Source organism: Cupressus sempervirens, chromosome 3 (genome assembly GCF_028749045.1).
Source record: "Cupressus sempervirens isolate cs-2001-9-10 chromosome 3, ASM2874904v1, whole genome shotgun sequence".
Lineage (NCBI taxonomy): Eukaryota > Viridiplantae > Streptophyta > Pinopsida > Cupressales > Cupressaceae > Cupressus > Cupressus sempervirens.
In genome coordinates, this window is record NC_143120.1 from 501,587,426 (window position 1) to 501,608,743 (window position 21,318).

The following is a 21,318-nucleotide window of genomic DNA, read 5'->3' on the forward strand; positions in this document are numbered from 1 at the left end:
CGCTCATGTCAAGGTCTTCATAAAAGGAAAGTTCATCATTACTTGAAATTTCTAAATAGTCCTCACTTGTGGTATTACTAGCCATGTGCTCATGTGAAGATGTACAGCTGCTGTCATAAAAATCAGAATTTTCAGACTCATCAACTTGCTGATCCATAGAGTTTTTTTCACCATAGGAAGTCTCAAATGGGGAACACGTGATTGAATCACATTGTTTGCCTTCACATCTACCCACTTTATGAATTCCTTCAATGATTTGTGTGATTTCTTGTGCCCTTGAACCACTATCATCTTTTTCATAAGTGGCTGCCTCACTTATTTGATTTTCAGCTTGGTGGATGGAATAATGAGTTAAGCTCAATTGGAGGCATAGCTCATCTACCTCACTCTCCTTGTCCCTTCCAAATTTTATTGCTAGATCTCTATCCATTAATAGCTGCAAGTACTCATATTTTATCATTTTCAACGTTTCAAAGTAGTATGTAAAAGAGGACTTGTGACGCCACATACATTTCCATGTCTCTCTTCTATCACAATCTTCCGTATGAGATCCTCAACCAAATTAGAAGCTTCATCCATCCTTGTCAGCACTTGGGCAAGTTTGTCATCTTTGACCAAAAGCATATCTAATAAGTCCAAGAGAGATAATGGTTTTTGACCATCTCCTTCGAATGCAAGTGGGCTGTTCTCCATAGAATTTTCTGATTTTTCATCATTTAGGGGAACAACAATTTCAGATATATCCTCTAACTCCGTGTGTGCTAAATCATCTATCTTGCCAACATAGAGGCCCATTTGCTTCTCCTCAATTTTTGACATAATTTCCAGCCTGGTATCATCATAAAATTCATCCAAGTTAATTTCCATGTCACCAAATAAGATGTTGGAGTTGCCAACATTGGCGGTTTGGTCAACTCTACTGCATGGGCCATTAACCTGCTCATCAGAAAGACTAATGGAAACAACTCCATCAGATAATTCTGTCTTCCCATTACTTGCTAGTGTACTTGTGTTATTATTAGTGCTACTATCAGGTTGATTGATATCTTCCTTATGCAAATCTCTATAATTGTCCTTTGCAAGGAGATCTCGAGCCAATTCATAGTATTTGTTTCTCATCATATCCGTCTTGTTTTGTAGCTCTAGTTGACAGTCCATATAGGCCATGAAAGGCAAGTCTTTTTGAAGCTTTGACGGAAATTTGTTATACTCGTCGTACAGTCTTTTTACTTCACTTTTAAAATTGAGTTGGAAATCTCGGGCTAGCTGGTGCTGCCATTTGACAATATCCTTCCTGACTTTTCCCATAGCTGAAACTGGTATTATGACAAACAGTTGCCCAAATGTTATTCATATAATTTTGTATCTTTCCCTTAGTGCATCAATCCAAAAATAGTATTGCAAGACTCAGAAAACAGCAGTTGATAATCTGTTCCTACGCATTGTTATGCCTTTCCAGACTCCTCATACAATGAGTTCCAGTCCACTGTCACTCACAGACAGAGATTTCAGTACCCTACTTGTTCTGATTTCTGCCCTGTAATGCTATCCATCATCTTTCTTTGAATACTTTCTGTAGCAGAATTAAATACTTAGATTTAATGCCTAGCTCTGAAAGTTCTGTAAGTCAACTATAGCAAAACACTGAATATTAGAGTCCCCGACCATCTGAAGTCCCTCATGCTGATCAGCTTCAGCAGTAGAAGATGCTTGGAATGGGTATTTTAAGACCTCCAAAGATGCAGATTTGAAGCCCAAGAACCAAAGGAAAATGTTCAAAATAATGTGGGAACTCCAAACTGACTGTAGGAAGCATCCAACAAAGTTATATATCTATGCTAAGAGATTCCAGTTTGTTGTAAAATACTGACTGTACTGACTGTAATATTCTGAGGCTCAATTTGTGGTAAAATACTGACTCTATGGCTGGGAGGTATTTTGTCAAACAGTTTTATGGTAGTCCTACTGTATTGATGTCACTATAAATGAATACAAAATCTTGCACCAGAACTTGCCAAACACTAAAAGTTTTTACCAGCAGCGAATATATGCAATGTTACTTATTAATTTCACCAAAGGCATGAAAGAAATAACATACTCTTGCCCAGATTTCTAACTGATAATATTCCAGTCAACAAGAAGTCCCAAATGCTGATGACTTAGATGAAGAAATGTCCCAGATTAATACACAAGAAATCTCAGATTAATGACAGTATGAAATTTTGGAGTGAAACAAGATGTACAGACCCGAATTTATACTGTTGCCAAGTGGAGAGTAGTTCGGACCACCTTGAATTACATCCGGCACCTGTGTTTGACAGCAACCAGCCCTGTATTCCACCACGTCTGTGCACCTATGAAAGACCCTTGTAGCTCACAATGGTCAATAGTCCCTACCCAAACAGTTACCACCTCCTTTCATACGCTGTCAATGTCCGCCAAACCAAGACTGGAATGGGTAGCGTTTAATCACGTCAGTAAATGGAGTGATACTGTCGACTTGAATGCGTATGACCCAGTCTGTAAATATGAATCATTTTGCTGTTGCTCGATGTGTCCAACTCAACCAGACATGTATAGCCGTGGATGGTATTCTAGAAAACCCTTCCAGTACACTGTGACCCTGTATTAGTTAGCGTTTTTGCTCACGTTTTCTCAACAACTCCAGCTCTAGATAACTGGTGTGTGAATGCCCAAATGAGGGTCAGCTCACTGTCCACGTAACACGTTAAAAACGATGTTTCAATCTGAGCTTATTCGCTAGTCGTGCTGAAGGTTTTAATCTCGGGTTTCACAACTTATAGCTCCCGACTGATCACTGTATCCGAATGGAAAGACTGCCTTCGTCCGAGAATGTCCTGCTAGGGAATGACCCGTGGTGTGCCTTCAGCGAATGCAATGTGCAATAACTTTCAAAAGGTGCACTCCAACTGAATAGTGCCCACAAATACGACCACCTGTACAGCTCCTTCTTGAACTAAATTTGAAAACGCTGCCTGCGATTTCCTAGGGCCGTGGAAACTGTGCTCGCGTCCTACTCGACCGGAGTTTATATGGCTGTTGTTGTATTCAGGAAGACCACCCACTGAACTGCGACCTCCAATTTTTACTATCCACTCCTCACGTGTCGTGAACACCCTCTGTAACTCGCGTTAGGTTAAAAACGCTCTTCTCACGCAGTTCCTGAGGTCTACTAACTGCTTTGCAATCGTTTTTTTTTTCCCATACTGCTCGGAATGGTATCCGCCGGCTTCTAAAACCCTACCTCACCAACAATGGTGTTGTCTTGGCTGAGAATGGGATAGAATACTCCAAGCGTTAGAAGTCCCCGTTCAATGATGACCAATAATCAAACCTACACCAGTCAGTTCTACTCCATACGTGTTAACAAGAATGCTCATGCTAGTAAATGACTCCTTGTATGTAGCTTGGAATGAACCTTACTGCCGTTTTCTCAGACCAATGTCAAGGAACCAGCTATCACATACATATTCGACTGCCTGTGTAGGACCAATTATATTCAAAACTCCAAACACAAAACAGTGATACTTACTTTGCTGTTTGAACTGGAAAACTCACTCTTTTCCTTAGTATTCACTTGTTGCATACTATCTGCACTGGATATACTGATTCTTGAACTGAAAATCACTCACCTTCCTTTAAAATCACAAATAATAACTTCGGAACTGGAGTTTTCCATTATTAAGAAAAACTCATACCTCCTCCATTTATGATCTCCAGAACTTCTTATTTTTCGATAAAGTTCACAGGCTGGCAGGAAAACCAGCTCTGATACCACTATAGTATCCCTTTCCAGATATTAACTAAAACCCTCGATTAAAACTTACAAATTTTAAATCCGAACAGTAATCTAGTATTTGATGCAAATTTCAGAACTTAAATCAATATATAACCAGCAGATATACAAACGAGAAAACCCAAAAAAATGTGTTTATTTCCTCCAATATCCAGACTTATACATAAACCAACAGATTAATACAAATAACCCAAAATCTGTTACTATATTATACAACAGCAATACAATAATGTGCAACAATTCAGAATAACCAATCTTTCAAACATAAATAACAGTCAGATTGGCAATATAAATAGAACCTGAAAGAAGGCGAGGTTTGCGTCCAACCTTCAAGGTTTCTTCAAGGGTTTGCGTCCTCAAAGAAATAACCAGCAACTGTTTTCAGCTCCTAGATTAATATTTGTTTTCAACAATATAATCTTCATATCCTCTCATGTGAAGCTTATGGTACCTTTTATCACTTTTCCCAATGTGATGCACGCTCTTGTAGGCAATGTGGGATAAAACACCTTTTTTGTCCTTTAGTCACTTAAGTGACATAGTACCTTTTTTAAATATTAAAGTAACACATTAAATGAACTTTAATAGTCACTTAGTCAAAACCCACATAATCATCAGGCATTAAAATAATTGATCAAACGAACTCGGATAAGCACGTGCAATAGCTCATTGGAAGGTTCTTGGCGAGACGCTTCCAAATCAACACTGGGATATCAAGAATACTGAGCTCTGTTTACTTACTAAAAATAGTAAGTATCTGGACAACTTGCCAAAACTGCTCCGATGGGTCTGGAACTGGAAATGTCTAGGCCAAATCTCGAATTGAACCCCGTGCGGAACCTTTTCGCCCTTGAAGCCTAGGCAAAGTGAGCTGGCCACAAAGAATTATAATGTCCCAGAAAAAGGGGACATTACATAGCATGTTTCTAAATAAATTTCATAATGTTAGATGCATGGAAACTGACCAATTTGATTTGTTGAAGACATATAATATCTTTTTGTAGTTTCTTGCACCGGTCTCTAACCTCAAACTTTCTATCAGACATTTCCAATCCCCTAACATTCCAACTAGAAATGTTTATCGTCGTGTTACTTAGCATGACGGAGGTTCTGATTTTTGTAAAGTCTTTTGAAGCATTTGTCAGACCTCCCCCTTTCTTAGTAACATTTTTTTTTCAAAGGCTGAATTGCATAGGGGCTGCTTGTCCATGGCTTCCTTTTCTTCTTCACATTCTTACTAACCACCATTTCAAACTGATTCTTATCATCAGATATGTCTACTTCTAGCATATCAATTTCTTCTACATTAGATGGGACAATGTGTTTGCCAAAGGCCTCATGCTCAGGAAGAAGGTTAGAGTCCATGGGCCCAAGCACGGGGCCATTGTGCTGAGAGGGCAATTGCCCCAACTTCTTAAACAATTCTGCTCTGTCATTAATAGTGGCAAGGGAAAGCTGTTTGGCATTCATTCTGTGCTCACTGTCTCCTCCATTAGGAACCTCTAGTTGACAACTATCATGTGGGGGTTGGGGAAGCTTTTTTTTCTCGCAGGGATAACCTCCCATTCCTCCTTAAACATGGGTTAGTCAGAGAAATATTATAACTTGAAGCATGTTCTCTATCACTACAACCAGATTTGTCTACTTCTTTCTTCGTACTAATAGCCGAATTAATGTTACAGTTAGGAGGGTTCTGTTTAGTGACACTCATTAGTAACCGTCTTAGATTTCTGATTAATATTCTGTTATATCTGATCAATTTTGAAATGTAAATAAGTTGGCAAGGAAGAAACATACCTCATCTTTGTACATTGTGTGCGATTCTCATATAGTATATGTTACCTAGGTTTTTGAAACCCTAAGTATCCCCTCTTGACTCAATAATGTGAGAGATTAGTAACTTTTAAAATTTATAAATTAGTTTGCATTTATATTATATTTAATTATTTAATGAATTAAATATCATTCAAGTTAAATGCAAAATGATTAAATATTAAACCATTGGTAGGTCATGCTAATTTCTCATATAATTAATTCTACCAAGAATTAATTATTATTGTAACATGAGGCATGTGGAAAACTTGTACAGGGAGAAATTCTTGGGAAATGGGTTAAATTAGAAAAGGAATGTAAAATAATTAATTCTTTAATAGAATTAATTATTATTGTGATGTGTGTGAGAAGATAAAGTTTTGTGGCAAGAACTTACAGGAAGTTACCAACCACTTGAGTTGAAATTCTTTAAAAAGGGAAAAATCTATTGGTAAGGGGTTCTTCTCCGGGGCTCACATGCCTATGCATTTTGAAGGAAAGAGAAGACATTTTTAGGTTTTTCAAATTGGTAACAGAGAAGGGAAGGAAACAGATTGAATTTTTAATTGCAAGTTTGTTTATGGTGCAAGAACAAAGTAATCATATGGTTATTTTGTTTGTTTGAAATAAAGAGAAATTTACTTTGAGATCTTTTGATTTGAATTAATTTTTCTCGGGTTGGAAGTCATCTTATGGTTGCTCTAATCGCATTTGAAAGAATACCTTGCTCTCATTTATTAAGGGTTTTTGGTGTGTGATGAAATCAATTGGTTTTATTCATACAAATATGCAAAATGAGTATCAGATCTCCATTTCATTTTTCTACAGATGGGAAGATTGATTAGATGGTCTATATGCCATAGATTTGGATTTCTTGTAAAGTTATTTAAATCAAGCTTCGCATTCATATCATTTTGATGAATGGATGTTAGTGTTCCTTCTTTGCCTTCTAGTTAAAGACATATCTGAAAATTATTTATCATAAATCAAAAGGATGGAGCTGTACCTTCATTTCAAAATTTACAGAGCGCTTGACAAAATAATTGCAAGTGACTCAGCTATTGGTTTCAGAGTTTGTCTTTCAGGTTGGGCATTTCAGAGTTATTTGTGAAGGATTTTCATAGAAGACAAATCTGTTTACTAACAGATTTTTGGCGACTTTGCTAGGGAAATCAGAGTGCCTCGTGCAATCTAGTTTTAAAAATTTTGAGGTACCTCCCCAAGGATGGAGGTTGGCAGCTCTATTGAAGTTGAATACCAGAAAATATTTCATAAAAATCCTGAAATTTTGAAAGATTGGGTTCGTGCAAGAAATGAAGATGCTATAGGGATCTTTCTCTTTGTACCACCATTTAGAGAGAACCTAATCCAAGAAATCACAGAGGATTTGGAAAAGCAAGTAGCATTTTTAAAGTTTTTATATAGTACTATCCTCATCCAAAGAAGACCTCTTGTGAAAGAGCCAGAAAAAGTAGAGAAAATGTGTGAAAGAGAAGAACTTGGTGGAGTGATACATGAACAAGAAAATGCTCTTGAAGAGGAATCAAGGGACAATTGAGAGGAAGAAAAAGATTTACATGTTTTTCAACCTCTTACAAATCTTTTCCACTCTATTCCTTTGGAGGAATCAATGCAACAATTTACAGTGGAAATATCACATGAGCAATCAAAAGATCAAGAAACTCAAGGTATGGAAACTTCTATTGCCATTTCATCTACCTTTGTGAAAGATGCTGATTTGAAAAATATAGAAGAAGATTGCAATTTTGTATTTGTTTCCCCCCCCATGCATATATCTTTCATAGATGAGATGAACTTTACTTTGGCCTTGTTGCTTTCCCTTCAATCAAATATGCACTTATTTTTCCAAAAGTTAATCCGAAAAGGATCGTACTTCCACTAGTCTATAAATGGTCACCTTTAGTTGTTAGGGTTTTCCCCTCTCCATTGTAAATAACCGCCCCATTTTGCAATTTTGGCTTGCTTTATTGCTGTTTTATTTTGTTTGTTGTTTCCCTTCAATAAAGTTGCATCATCTTTAACCTTCCCCTTTCCTTGAGTCAATCCATATTCTGAAAGATTTTCAGAAATAAAGGTCCTAATTAATTGATTGGCAATCATCTAGTTTCACCATCCAAAGTTTCCAGATTCAAATTCCCTATTCAAAGAATTTCCTTTTCTGAGATCTATGTGCAGAGATATAATAATAACACAATGACGGGCACCGATGGATCTTTCCAATAAAGGAGGAAAAATACTTTTCCAAAGCATCTTTTCAAACAATGTTGCCTCTAGACTCCATATATTTTCAATTGCATTTCAAGAAGTTGAGGTTTTCTAAAAGATGTCTGTAGGAACCCTGGAAGACCAAGAAAAGAGGATCATAAGGCATATAAAAGATTAGAAAACATTGTGAGAGCTATATGCCCTGAACTTTTTTTTATAAAATTTGTTTGGGTAAATATGAAAAATGTGATGGCAATTTCCCATTTGATAGACGATGGCTAATAAGATTCACTATGCTGGTGAAATGGTTTGTTGAGTAGTAAGCTTTATAATGACCAAGTTTGTGGATAACTAAATATAATTGTCTGCCCAGATTTGGGTAAAATCAAGTTCAAATATACAGACTGCTCACTTGCTAATCTTATTGTACTATTATGCCATCATGTATGAGAAGATTCCTTACTAAAAATAGGGCATCAAGGAACCATGGGTGACTGGATTGAGTCTGAGTCTTGAGCGTAGTGTGGTTGCACAGAAGATAAAAATGTGTTTATCTCAGATAGTAATCAGATCAAAATCAAACTGTCAGCAGAGTTAAAATATTTGTTGAACCTAAAAACATGGAGATAGATGACTGTTTTCTGCTGAGGATTAATGATGTAGCAGCCTACACTTGATGGTACTATTTTACAGCAGCATGTATGTAAAAGTTCAATAGAAAAGACATTAAATGGATATATTGGCATTAGTTCCTTTAAATGATCAACACTTGCTATTAATCTTTGCTATGGATCAGGTTTCTTTGGGAAGCTTTTTGGAGAAATATGTACAGGATGGATTCTCAAAGCTAAAGGTTGTTGTGCAGTGCTACATTGTCAAGCTGCAGTTAAAAAAAATTGAAGGCACTCAATGATGGATGTCTCCGATAGCTCCACGATCTCCAAAAGGGATTTACTACATTGGCATAAAATAGATGGTTATTCAAAAACAAAACAAAACATGATGACCAGTGATGAAATATCAATAGAGAATTTACATGACTGCGGTGGTTTATATACTCTTGGAATACAAGTGCACAATCACAGAATTGAAAGATATCGAATGAATTTGAAGACCAAGTTACTGGCAGATCCTCCAAGCATGGTTTAACTACTTGCAAATCAGATCTGCATGCAAAACGTGGAAGCTAGGTAAAGCGCAATGATTTGTTGGTAGGTGAATGGACTTTTATGGGCACAGTAAAGTTGTAAACACAAAGATTTATTGAAGAAATTTTTGAAGACTAATGCAATTGCAATTGGCATATATAAAGTAAGATTCAGTGACTGTTCCAAATATCTTTCTTGGCTGCATTGATACGGAAGGCTATGCAATCCTGGGGCAAATTGTGTTTGAATATCTCAAAGCTTAAGTCTATTTTTTAGAACTTCAGTCTATGAAAATGGAGATGCAGAAATACAGCACCGAGAGTAGCGTCTATGGCTCATAAAGGCATGTGGAAACAGAGGGTCAGATGACAGGTCATAGGCATATTTTATATGTACAAGTTTTGTTTCCTCTCAAAGACGTGTCTGCTTATCGGTATGAGGTCAGGCCTTTCATTTCTCTCCCCTACGCCAGCAACAAAATGGTGACCTAATATTTTCCTCACGTGCGAGCTTTTGCTAATGGATATCATTGGAAATATCAGTACCCATAATCATAATACATGATTATGCCCTAATATTACATGACAAAAACACATGTAGATTGAAATAACAACAGACCCCAGATTTATTCAAGTGATGGCACAAGACTTAACAAGTATATTTAATGAGAATATGATTTATAATAAGAGAGATTTGAAGCTTCTTTATATGAAGAAAAATGAGTATTAAATTGTTGACAAAGCATTTATCCAGCCGGACCGACATTGCCGATATGGCCTGAATATTCACCTTGACTGAGCAAAAGAGAAAATATGTGAGGAAATAGAGAAGTGTTTGTTGTGGGCAAAACTGGTATTTTCAACAGTAATATCTTCTGGCAAAAAGTGCGTGAGTATGGCGGCACCATTTGATTGCTTGATTATTAATGAGGCAGCCCAACTTGTAGAGGCCGAGTCAACTATTGCATTACGAATCAGAGGGTTGAAACATGCAATACTTGTAGGAGATCGAAATCAGTTGGCTGAAACAGTTATCAGCGAGATATCACTAGAAAAGGGATATGGTAGAAGTCTCTTTGAAAGATTACAGCAGTTTGGACATCAGTGTCATCTTCTAGATACACAGTATCGCATACATCCAAAGATATGTCGATTCCCAAATATGGAGTTTTATTAAAATCATATTATAAATGGCCCAAATGTTGAAAAGGACATTTCATAACTTCCACAGTCAGAACTGACAAGATCGGCTTCCTTTCAGATTGTAGACGCACTAGTGTTTCTTTGACACATGCACGATTTTGCCTTTGGATTGTTGGGAATGGGTCCTTGTTCCAGAATAGCACATCTTCTATATGGAAAAAGATAGTGAACAATGCAAATGCAAGGGAGCGCTTTCTATATTCAAATGTAGACAGTGGAATGGTCAAGTCAATAAGAAATGCAAAGGTGGAGATGAACCAACTTCAAGATCTATTAAAGAAGGATTCCATCTTGTTCAACAACAAGTCTGAAAGGTTCTACATGAGAATGGCCATGTGCAAAATTGCTCTTTGACTGTCACTTGATGATGTGGAATGAATGGTGTAAGCTCTTGTAGCTAAATGGCAAACAAGTATGTTCAACAATCCCCTTGTTGCAACAGAAAATTATGTTCAACCCAGAACCTTCTCACAAGAAACCTAACAAAAAGTTGATATTTTGTTGGTGGAACAGAGATTAAAAGTTTTCATGCATATGGAATGAAAAATAATATAGTGCTTGAAAATGCCATAAAATAGGAATTCCTATGGTGCTGATTGTTACAAAAACAATGCAGTCACGCCCTTCAGACACTTGTTTGCGGAGATAATAGAAAGGATGAGTCTAAGTAGCAATTGTGAACATGATCTAGACACAATTTGAGGTCTGAATTTTTTAACCAAAGTATCAAGCTTTTCTGAAAAGCTCGTGAAGTTGCATGCATATTTTGAAGCTGAAGCAAAGCAGCAAATGGAGTTCCTTCATTGTGATAAAAGTGTCAATGACTCTATGGCCCAATAGGCAGACACTGGATAGTGATAGCCAAAGATTTTGGAGTTCTCTGCATCCTGGCACAGAATGCAGCCCCCAATTAGAGCCACTGTTACCTAGGGTTTTGAAACCCTAAGTATCCCCTCTTCACTCGACAATGTGAGAGATTAACAACTTTTAAAATTCACAAATTATTTTGCATTTATATTATATTTAATTCTTTAATGAATGATACAGATGCAAAATTATTAAATATTAAACCATTGGTAGGTCACATTAATTTCTCATATAATTAATTCTATCAAGAATTAATCATAAATATTGAAATATAAAAATAAGCAAATTGGTAAGTTGAAGGGGGTAAGATAAAGTGAAACAAGAATTTATTAGGATTAATTCTTTAAAAGAATTAATTAATTGTAACATGAGGCATTTGTGGAAAACTTGTATGGGGAGAAATTCTTGGGAAATGGGTTAAATTGGAAAAGGAATGTAAACTAATTAATTTTTTAATAGAATTAATTATTATTGTAATGTGTGTGAGAAGATAGAGTTCCGTGTGTTAGCCGACTGGATGGGTCCGGCAGTATTTCTGTAGCTGACGGATTGACTGTCGTCGGTGTTTTGTATTTCGTAGCCGACGGGTAAATAGTTTGTAGTGGATGTAATGTTGTGGCCGACGGACTCCTTCGGGAAGGTTCGGCAGTAGTATTTATATCCCATCTGGGATCATTGTAAATCATCAATCATCTACTATTGCGAATATTATTCTGCTATTCTATTCCATTGTCTGTATGTGTTGATTTCTTTACCACTACGGTAAACATTTGGCACCGTTGCCGTTGATTATTGTCGCAGAGTGGGCGACACTACTGGCAGATATGGTAGCAGCAGTACATGAGAGGGACGTGGCTCGGCAAGGTACAGAGGCGACGGTTCGAGATAAAGATGCAGCTGAGCACGAGATGCAGTTAGCTAGGAGGTAGGCTATGGATGCGACGCTTCTTCTAAAGGAGGCCGTCGAGGTTAATTCTCAGATTCAGACAGATCTCTGCATCAAGACAGAGCAGGTGTATGAGTTACGTCGCCAGCAGCACACTTCTGGGACGCCCCCTTCTCTCTAGTATTTCTTCTGTTGTCTGTAAGTTGTCTCCTAATTTTGTTAGTCGTCAGGAGACGATTGCTTTTTTGGGGGGGATGGTGTTAGCTGACTGGATGGGTCCGGCGGTATTTTTGTAGCTAACGGATTGACTGTCGTCGGTGTTTTGTATTTTGTAGCCGACGGGTAAATAGTTTGTAGCGGATGTAATGTTGTGGCCGACGGACTCCTTCGGGAAGGTTTGGCGGTAGTATTTATATCCCGTCTGGGATCATTGTAAATCATCATCTACTATTGCGAATATTATTCTGCTATTCTATTCCATTGTCTGTATGTGTTGATTTCTTTACCACTACGGTAAACACCGTGAGAGGAAATTACGGGAAGTTACCAACCACCTAAGTTGAAATTCTTTAAAAAAGAAAAAAATTGTTGGTAAGGGGTTCTTCTCCGGGGTTCACATGCGTGTACATTTTGAAGGAAAGAGAAGACATTTTTAGGTTTTTCAAATTTGTAACAGAGAAGGGAAGGAAAGAGATTGAATTTTTAATTGCAAGTTTGTTTATAGTGCAAGAACAAAGTAATCATATGGTTATTTTGTTTATTTGAAATAAAGAGAAATTTACTTTGAGATCTTTTGATTTGAATTTATTTTTCTTGGGTTGGAAGTGATCTTATGGTTGCTCTAGTTGCATTTGAAATAATATCTTGCTCTCGTTTATTAAGGGTTTTTGGTGTGTGATGAAATCAGTTATTCATACAAATATGCAAAATGAGTATTATATCTCCATTTCATTTCTCTGTGGATGGGAAGATTGATTAGATGGTTTGTGTGCCATACTTTTGATTTTCTTGTAAAGTTATTTAAATCAAGCTTCGGATTCTTATCATGTTGTTGAATGGATGTTAGTGTTCCTTCTTTGCCTTCTGGTTAGAGGCATATCTGAAAATTATTTATCATAAATCAAAAGGAGGGAACTGTACCTTCATTTCAATATTCAAAGAGCACTTGACAAAAGAATTGCAAGTGACTCAACTATTGGTTTCAGAGTTTGTCTTTCAGTTTGGGCATTTCAGAGTTATTTGTGAAGGATATTCATAGAAGACAAATCTGTTTACTAACAGTATAGAAATAATCTTATGGGAGATAGAGCTTGGTGATCCCCAAGACATCCATCCACCATTAGACAATATAGCTATGATGATATCTGCAAATAATCAAAGATAATCTAATCACTTGTAAACAGTACCATAGCTAGTGAATTATATGATGGACTGATGGCTTGATGTTTGGTTTTAGCAACCATCATCATGTGATCACCATCATGTTATGCACTGTATTTAGCTGGCTACATATGCAAATGCCAGCAATCTTCATGCATCCATCCATGACACCATCATACAATGCATCATGTACACATGCATAACAGCCATTGTTGTACATACATATACAATAGAAGTATAACCTTGTCATACATGAATACATCCACATTGATTTAGTTGCAGTCATATTATGATCATAAAATCTCAATATAACATTGGCCTGCATATAGAATTACATCATAATTACGTTGTCTCGTATCATAATCGCCTTGTTCATAATCGCATTGCATTGTCACTGCATACTGCATAGTCATATCTGTATCATAACTTAATTATATTTGCATTGCCTCATACACACATTGCATTATCGTGTGCTTCCACACTCAATCGATTGTCATACTAATCCCACTTGTCATTGCATTTTCATGTGCTTCCACACTTAGTCAATTCTCATAATCAGGCTTGTCTTAACAATGCATAAACAACACATAATTGATGGTAATCACCACAGTAATTATCCTGATTATTATGACGATTAATGGTGACCCTTCAGAATTATTGTTATTATTCTTTAAGCTGACTATTCTTTTGTGCCTCTTCCATGTATTGGGCATGTATATAATTGAGATTGTATCATTGCAAGGTCAACGATTATATAAAATATATTATCGCTTCTGGATAACTCTGTTTAGAGCAGCTGATTGCTAAAAGAAATCAATGGTGCAAGTATCTATTTGCATATCAGAGACAGCATCATATCAGAAACACAATCATATAAAGACATATCAGAGAGGACTTCCATTGTTCAGTGCATAGAGATAAAGACAAATTGGGTTCAACTTGTGCAATACAACATTGTTATTGTACTAGAATGTCTCTACGTTGCATCTAATTCATTGTAGATCAAAGACAACAATGCCATTATATCAGACAACCAGCATAACAGCACGGATCTATTGTACATATTACAGACAACATTTCAAGTTATTGAGGAAGTATTTCATTGCAATATTAGATACCCCTTATATATTGTGATCATCGTTATGCAATAATCCTCTTTATTTGACAGCCTATGCATTTGGAGTCAATACTCATTATTGGTCAACTCACTTGGTATGAATGAATTATTGCATAGTGATTTCAATATGGATCCTCCCTAAGCAATAGAAAAGGCAACCAAAGCCTCTAGAATGATCCCTGATGTCTCCTGATGCATTAGTCAACTCTCAGTCAATCCTAAAATATAAGAATTCCTTCTGAAAATATAGATAATCTCAAACTGTCCAACATGGCCTATAAAGTTCTAAGCTCCATAACCCCTGGTTGACTCCCCAAATCACTCTGCTTACCTATGGGAAGCCTTAGTTGCAGCCAACCTCTGTTGTAGATTGAACTGCGTAAGAAAGGGACATGACAAGCTGTAATTTTTGGAGTGACAGGATTCTGCATCTAGTAGTTGCAAGGTGTGACATGTTATCTCAACAGCATGGGATCATTTTTGAATATAGCATCCTATCTTTACACATCAAAATTGGCAGCTCAAAAGAAGCAAAATAGCAAAATGGAGGCTATTTTAGCCTACTTTTATGGAGTTTTGTGTTCAAAATATTCTGAAGTGATGGAAGATGGATAGGTTGCAAGATCAGACACCCAATATCTTAGCACAGAAGAAAAATGTTAAACAAGATGTTTCTCCTGGCACTCCTATACAAGTGGAAAACCTATTGTGAGAGTTTAGGGATCTCAAAAATAAACAAAGGGAAATATGGTTTTTGATTAACGGTTTTGTTGAGTCTTATGTCTCAATGTCTTCAAAACCCATTAAATTTTTATTTGGAGGTCTTCTAAATGTACATCAAGTTGAATCTTTCTCTACCATTGCTGACATGGTTCAAAATCAAATTTGTGTTCATATTATGGCTGTTATGTAATCAATTTTTTTTGTTTTGATCTCTACCCCTGTTCTGTATGGTCAAACATATTTTCACAAGAAAGTGTATAAGATTTCCTTATTTGTTGCTAATCCCTTGTTTGAATCAGTCCTTGGGAAGACATCAGATGGCTCTTTAGCTATTGTTTTGTTGTGGCATCTTTGACAAAATTTGTGCTAGAGGCCCCGAATATTCCTGAGAGTTGTTGAAGGTACAATCGGTAATGACACTTGATAATAATTTTGGTGATGAAGATTGGTGTGCTCATCTTTAGAATGTTCTGGATGCCCTTTATGTTCAAGATACCTTTGATTTGAATTTACATGATTTATTCTGTCAATGCCAATGCTTTCCTCACAGAAGGGTATTTCTGGTTTATGCATGACAAATTTGAGTTGAGACTTTAGAGGATGTGTAGTGTATGCTTCAGATGTTTTACAAACATTTTGATTATGCGGCATAGTTGTTTTATTTCAGGATTTGAATCTGTTGTTGGGGATAGATATGGACATTGCTTGGTCCTAAATATTACAGATTTTGGATGAACCATGAAACAAGTTTTAGAATTATTGATATCTAGTTTCATTAAGACTGATTGCAAGTTATAAAGTTCTGGACACCACATGGAGAGATGAGATAACTATGCATGGTCATGATGTGGAGTGACCACCAATTTGAGAGTCACTAGCAATGGTCAACTGTACTCTGAACATATTTGATTAAAGTGAGAGCTAGTAGAGTGACTTGTAATGGCCAACTTAGATTGATCATCCTTTATTACAGAGTTACTGAATTGATGAGGGTAGAATGTGAAATGCCTTTTCTTAGGATGAGTATGGAGTGGGCCTGTGTCAACAAAGAGCTGAAACACATATTTTGAAGTTTTTCTTCAAAACTCAAGTTATGGGGAGAGAAATGATAGGATAATGCTAGTAGTTTCAATGTTCACTGTGTGTTAGAATGAAGGATAATGAACATTATTTTATGTGTTTTTGATTATGTGAAAACAGGTTTGAAGGGACCCTGAAACCCTTTTACAAAATAGTGTTAAAGATAGGCAGAATTATTAGTACTGACTGAAAAACATAACCAACAAGAAAACAGAGCAGAAAACAACATAAAGCCAGCCAGAGATAATGACAGCAACAAAAAGGGCCAGGCCCCCCAACATAAAGACCCGAGACAGCAAAACACACAGAGAAGAACCACAAACAAACAGCTACGCAAGATTTTTGAGCAACACAGCCCTTTCCTCTTCCAACTTGTTCATATTCTCTGCCGCATTCTTCAGCTCTTTAACCTCAGAGGCCACAGAAGACTCTTTCCTCTTATAGCTGGCTCTGGTCCTTCTACTTGGCCTAGTAGCACTGTCTGCAGGAGGAGCATATATGTTATAGGTTGTTGTAGATTTCAATTATGCTCTTCAATGGACATAAAAAATAATGCATTTTCAGGATGTAATGAAGAAAAATAAATGCAAGAGTGTAAGTTTTATATTACCTTTAGGGCACGTTATGTAGATGCTTCACTTTCATTGTTTTTTATTACATGAGGGTGTCCCCACGACCTAGCCCAGTGATGACCAGCGGCCGATGCAAGCTGGGAGAGACTAGTTCCCCATGGGTGAGATCAGTTTCACTTTCAGTGTTATTAATAGTCCTTGAGAACTGGAGGTTGATACCAGAAGACATTGGCATTTTGTACAAACATTATAAATTAATTTCTCAGATGAGATACTCATTTATATCAAACTCTCATCCTCGTTCCCTAACATGAATGCTCAAAGCCTAGGTTTGGGACGTTTGAATCTTGATCAAGATTGAGATCTTAATAAACATATTTTAGATAAGAAAGGTTTGTGCTACAACTAATGAATGTGCGCTTTACTGTTTAATTTCTTAACTCCGTCCTGATTTCAAGTAAGCTTGATTTTAAGCGGTAAACTTAGATACGTGTGAATTCTTTCACTTTATTTATGAGCATCCTCTTTCTTATTAAATGCAGCTAAGAAATCTCCAGGTTCGAATCTTTCTAAAAGTACACAGGCTACACAGAGTTTAGCCTTGACATATCTAATTTCAAGTGTAACCCAACAATTAGTTACGAAACAATATTCTAAAAATGGATTCATACTCATGCATTTCTTCTATGCAGGAAATAACCTTATTATGATAATACATGGAAGCAAATTTGGCTTGCTACCAGCTGTTGACAGATTAATTACTTGCCATATCTCTGAGTCCATGTCATTTTTTGAAGAGAAGGATGAACAAAGCGGAACCAATCTTCCCTGTCAAATGAATGCATTCATCAGAAACTGAATACTCTCACTGTTATTCTTGAAGAAATGTACGTACTAGTTTACTAATAGGAGGGGTGGGAATATTTTTTATTTCAATGAGCAATGCTATCAATCCCTTGTTTATGAAAGTCCTATAATTTTATACGGACATGAAGAGCTCTGTTTGTGGTACTTACACATTTATGTAAACAATCATAGTTCCGTAGTTTTGAGAAATAAAAATACCTTTGGTGACTTGCAATCAAATGTATTTGTAATTTATTACATTAATAGGTGATGGAACATGAGATTGCAATTCCTTGAAACTGGTAACTGGTTTTGACCATGGTTTGACTTATCATAAATGGCTTCTTGGTTTGTTTTTCTTACATATTGGTGTTTAGGATGATTTTGATGAGGGATTATCTGATCAAAATTTGTAAACATTTGTATAATTGTGAAGGGTTGAGTTTTCTACTATAGTTCAACTATTCTTGTTATTATTGTAAATGCTAAATTTGTTCGAGATTAGATATTAAGTTTTTTTAAGAAAAGTTATTCTGGGAAGAACATTATGTTATGTGGTGACAATATCTTGTGTGACTACCTTTCTTAAACTATTGGACTATATTTTTTATGTATTTCTCTCATCAATTAGCGTATGAAGTGTTTGAGTTATCTTGCTTCTTCAAACATATAAGTTGAGTGTGATCCTTTGCCTTAGATGTATATACAATGCTTCAAGGATGGTATTGTGAATAAAGCTTCATTAAATAAGATAAAGCAAGTCTTAAAGTGTTCTTGAAATCTTATATAAAAGTAGCGAAGGAAACAAACAATCAACTAAACATGAACAAGGCACAACTTGAGAGAGAAAAATGACTAGAGCAAAACAAAATAGAAACAAGGACAATAAATCCACAACTATAAGTTCTTACTTGTAAGGAATTTCACTAAGTTTTAAAAAATCAAAGATCCTTGGTTTCCCTTAACAATAAACTTCTTAAATATTTTGGTCCTAGAAAATGGGCTTGTCATTTATTCTTTCACTTGCTTCTTCAAGTTTCTAGTATCTTTAGTTAACCATCTTATTTTATTAATTGTGTATTGTATCCTTATATCGTTGCATCTCATAGAGCACTTGTCTTTTAAATTAAAAGCGACCAAAACAAGGGGGTCGACCTTTACAAAAAAAGCTGGTAACCAGCACACTACCAACAAACACTTACAGAATTAACAAGGTGCCACCCAATCACATAGACGATAACAACCCAAAAGCACCAGTAAAAAGAAGCAAAACTAACAAAAATCTACAATAAACTAACCAAGTGAAGTTCAAGATCATATAACCAAACATAGTAACCTAAAACTACAACGCTTAAACACACTATAAAGTTCTGAATAAAAACTATTGGCTTAAACAAGCCAACCCAAGTCTTAGTAATAGTAGTAAACTAGCAACTATGTTGTAGCAGAAAACAAACAAAAACTCGGAACCTTAAGTCTCACAAAATTATTCAATTTTTCTTTTTCTTTTTCTTTTCCTTTCTCGGCTAGAAGTACCCGAGCCCAGTCATCAACAAGGAACTTGTAGAGGAGCTTATTATCTTCCATGTCCATTCTCGAATCATCCTTCTCCTGTGCCAACAATTGGAGGGTGGTAGCCGTTGCATGTGTGACCTTCAATGCAAATTTTGAGAAAGAATGAAATCCCTCCTCCAAGGTTCTAACTCTTTTTTCTAGTGGTGTAGTCATTTTATTACATTCCTCTTTTACATTCCCTTCTTTATCAGCCTTTCCAGTTCCCTCATTAGTCTTTGTCGAATGAATTCCATCTTGCAAAACTTGAGGGTTAATAAAAACATTACATTTTTCTTTCACAGGGGAGGAAATAGTGATGGGGGAAGTGTCCACTTTGTTAATGTCCTCACAAAAAGTTATGAGCTAAAGGGTGAAACTGGCCGAAACATGAGTATCGGTGGTAATGTCATTACCACCCGACGCCAGGGTTTACCAGTAGATGCTTGGGAATTATCCACCGTGTTTTCACTTTTCTCTTTTTCCCCTTCCTCGTTATCTCTCTTGGAATCATAGAGATTTTCCTCCTCCAACTCCCTTTCCTTGCTCTCAGAGCTCTCCTCTTCCTCTTCCTCCACCCTATATCTATTGGATTTTTGTTTGTACCTAGCCTGGGATTTAGCCAACCTTCCCGACCTTCTCCTACCCTTTCCCCCTCCCTCCTCTTTTGACTCTTCAATTTCCACTACAACAGGTTTTTCAACCTTAATTTTTTTACACCCCTTTTTTCTATAGTTGACTCTGGTTTTTTCTTCTTCTTACCATCTCTGCTAGGGGAGAGTCGCGAGGAGTGGATTTTGGTACCTGCGCTGGTACTCGGGGGGGAATTTCAGTGTTGGCGCTTGTTATCAACCACTATAACCCTAGAGGGACAAAGGGCGAGGTGGAACTAATAGAGCCTAAAGATCAGACCTTGGTGAATAATGGTAAAATTTAGACCCTTAACCCTTTTTTCCCTTAACATCATTTACCATATCCTCTAGAGAATGTAAGAGAAAAAATGGAATAGAAATGAAATCTCTTTTTTAAAAATGATTGAGCAACGGAAAGTGATAGTAGTAGTAAACTCCAAACCTACCTTGAAGCTTAAGGTATTTCATAATCACCAAGCAGATGTTGTCCCACGGAGCCGGACACTTGTCTCTTCTAAATCCTCCCCTATACCTTACTGGTTCTTCATTCTCCTCGAAAAAGTTAATCATGTTGGGCTCGTCCACAGTTTTCGTGACCTTCTGCCATTTTTTCCCCCTCATAGAGAACTTGTTGACCTCAATAGTTCAATTCAAATTGTCCTCAGTAGTGCCGATTTCCCTTTCTAATTTTTGAACCTTGGTGTTTTTTTTTTACTTGCATTTAACCAATGCCTTATTGGTACTAGGATTAACCTCCCACGATTGCAATGTGTTTTCATCTTTTTTAGAAAGGAGTGAGATAGGCCCTTTTTTATTTCTTATCGAAAATAGCTAACTTTGCATTTGCTGAAATGAATTAGTTGGATTCCTATTGTATCTTGAGGATGCATCACATTTTGAACTTGGCCAAATATCTCTAACAACTTTGAAATGAGTTTAGAGATGGTAAAGGTAACAATGGGAATCTTGGAAAATATTGAGCCAGAGTTATCAATATTAAGGAAAGCTTTGCTAATAAGAAGTTTTGTGTCATGTCCCCTTTTCAAATAATTAAAAATAATAATCTTTGCTAAGGCAGGCAGGCCCAAAAAGGTGAAGTTTCAGCAAAAGGGGATAATTTTTGGAAGCGAATGGACTAATAAATGAAAATTATTATTAAAATATGTTTTATTAACCCCTCTTGGACGTGAATTAGGGTTATGCCCTCTTTTAAGGGGTTTGAAGGCATTTTGGGCTCATTCCAGAATTTGATTTTTGCTCATTTCTTTGTTATTCTTCAGAGGCTACCAAACCTGTGGAGAAGGAGACCCAAGAACGGAAGTTTGTAGGTTTCCAGGGAGACCCAGGAACGGGAGTTTGCAGGTTTCCAGGAAGGCTAAGTACGGGAGTTTGAAGCCATTCAATGTGCATGCTCATGCCGAGTTTGCCTTTGTGCTGAACAGTGTAGATTTGTGGGTTT

At 36.6% G+C, this 21,318-nt stretch overlaps 1 protein-coding gene across 2 annotated transcripts in view; it reads left to right on the forward strand.

Annotated features, from left to right (window-relative positions):
• Positions 1-18,040, forward strand: part of PDE312 (Nucleic acid-binding, OB-fold-like protein) — a 245,643-nt gene extending 227,603 nt beyond the window's left edge. For both annotated transcript variants that reach the window (XM_089820551.1, XM_089820550.1), the window contains exon 16: positions 17,523-18,040. The gene's annotated coding sequence lies outside the window, so the exon portion shown is untranslated. The remainder of the gene's footprint in view (positions 1-17,522) is intronic.
• The last annotated feature ends 3,278 nt before the right edge of the window (positions 18,041-21,318 follow it).